Below are 2,651 nucleotides of genomic sequence, written 5' to 3'. Positions count from 1 at the left end.
ATATATAAATTGATAGATCTTTGTGCAATATTCACTAATAGGTGGACATGAATTATGTTACATTTGTAATGTTTAGTGTGTATTTTTTTAATATTTATGCATTACAAGAACTGGGTTAATTCACCAAATATAGAGTGGGGAACATAACAGATGGATTGATTGAAATGCACTGCTGAGGCAAGAATCGAGTGGAGCAGGAGCATCCTGACAATACCACGTGGGCCACCCCCCTAGCTGGAGATCAAACCCGTGCTGCAGTGGCTAAAGACAACCTCACAATATCGTGATTTAACCCATTGAGCCACCAGGGTGGGCCCCGGTCATTATGTTTTTTTTTTATTTGTGTATGTATGTTTAAGAGCTGTAGGTAAAAGTGCGTAAATATTAATCTGTTACAGTTATAAGTTTAGATTCATTCCTTTATCCAGTACATACTGAATATTGGACTTACATAAGTCACCAGGGAGATGCAAAGCTTTTTAAGAAACAACTTTACCTGCTCAAGATTTTATCTGGAGACAGGCTCTAATTTTTTTAATAAGAAATCACAGTTATTAGCAAAATTTAAAATAAAAAATATTCAATGTTTTTTAAGTATATACTTATTATTTGTTTCAAATTTAAATGGTGTCCTCTGCATACCATCTTACCACACAGGAATCTTAATAGCTTTAAATGAAATATGTTAAAACATTCAACACAAAGTCTGATACATAATAAATACTCAGGGAACTTTACTTATTTCTAAGATTTATTTATTCACACAGAACTGGGGTATAGTTCAGAGGTGCAGGGACGGTGAGATGATTCACTAGAGACAGTGTGGGGAGCAGAACAAGCAGACTGGTGAAGTAAACTGCTGAGGGGAGCAGCAGGAGAGACAGGAAAGGTCTTTTTTGCCACGTGGGTCATTCAGGGAGGGGGATGCAAGTGGCACTGAAGCAGCCACTTTCAGTGCTGTGATTTAACCTGTTGCACCACCAGGGAGGGTCCATCTGTTATTTTTAAAGAAAAAAAAATTGGGTGTTGGTAATTTTCATCACTGCAAAGTTTCATTATTTCTACTGTTTTGTTAGAGATTATTAGATATATTTTTTAAAATAAATTGGGCTTTTCTTTACCTGACATCCTTTCTTGTCCTTTTCCACCAACTAAAACAGATTATCTTAAAATATTTTACCTTCTGTCATTGCACAACAGTGTGATGCTTCCTTAGGATTCTGAGTTCAGTATGTGGGCTTTCCCATACTAAAAATGCTTTATTGCATTATCAATTTGCATGTTCTAGTCATACTTATGATTTAAATCAAATATTATATCTTTAAGAAAGTCTGATGATCTGTAGTTTTGTTGTTGTTGTTTGTTTGTTTGTTTGTTTGTTTTGTTTTTGTTTTTTCCAAAACATGAATTGGGGTACATTTCTTTAGATTCTAATTGTACCCTTTGTGACTGTGCTCATCACAATGAATTGCAATAGTCAGTAATTTGACAAATATTTTCTTAAGACTTTGTATCCACTGAGAACAAAGAAGTAGTTTTACTCCAAATTCTTATTACAATGTTTGACAATATATGTTTACTATTAATATGTGTAGAATAGTGCTGGTTTTGTGTTCTTGGCCATGCTTATCATTGATGGATTTTTTAGAGTATAGAATAGTCACAGCTTGTACAAGTTTGAAACTTATTTTTAGTGAGAGATTAACTCACCCTTCAAATTTTATCCTTATGAACTGTTAATTAATTGTTTAGCAAATAAGTTTCCACATTGATGATGCTACAGCTTAATGCATACCGAATTCATATTTTAACTTTGATTAGAAATTACTAAAGTAATGTCAGCAGAAAACAAAACTGCCTTACAAGAATGGAGGGTAAAATTTAATACAGAATAAATAAAATTAGTTAGTAAAAAGACAACTTTTGATAGTTGCTGAACTATAACAGTCTCTGATGACCAAAATAAATCTAGTCGATAACACATAACTAAAGTACCTAGCCTTTGCAAATTAAAAGAATCTTGTTTAAATGTAAATAAATTGTGCAGATCTTTCAGGAGTAAGTGCATGCCTTTCAGCATTTATTGAACACATATAATCAAAAACCTGCTGATTTAGTAATTCTTTTACATAAACTGATATATTAGTTTTCATAGTTGTTTGTAAAATATTAAGCCTATATTCAGGTCAAAGTATTTACTTAAGTCAACACATGCTATGACTTGGTTTTGAATGATTATTTCACCAAGGGTACTGAAGTATTACTGAATTGGTAATCATTAATATAAGCAACGTCACCCAACAATTTGCATGTACTTTTAAGAATAAGGCTGGATCTATTATTCTATCAAAAATCAAGCCAAAATGAGGTTCATGTGAGCAACATGTGTTTTATTAATAGAGAAAGATAATCTCTCACTTTAAGTATTGTTTAATAAGGTGTCAAAATACCATAAGTAGGCTAATCATTACAGTGGAAAATTAATGCAAAGAAAGAAGAGTCTTTAGAATATGTGTTTAGAAAAAGTTGAAAACAATGGATCACAGATTAATTTAAATAAGTCCCGGTGCTGCCATGCTCTGATATTTTGGGCTAATCACTAAACCTCTAATTTTAAACTTCTGTAGCTTTATTATGAAAGTGATAATGCT

This window comes from Condylura cristata, unplaced genomic scaffold, assembly GCF_000260355.1.
Source record: "Condylura cristata isolate star-nosed mole 26May11 unplaced genomic scaffold, ConCri1.0 scaffold00015, whole genome shotgun sequence".
NCBI lineage: Eukaryota > Metazoa > Chordata > Mammalia > Eulipotyphla > Talpidae > Condylura > Condylura cristata.
The sequence above is the reverse complement of the archived record's forward strand: the minus strand, read 5'-3'. Positions refer to the sequence as shown.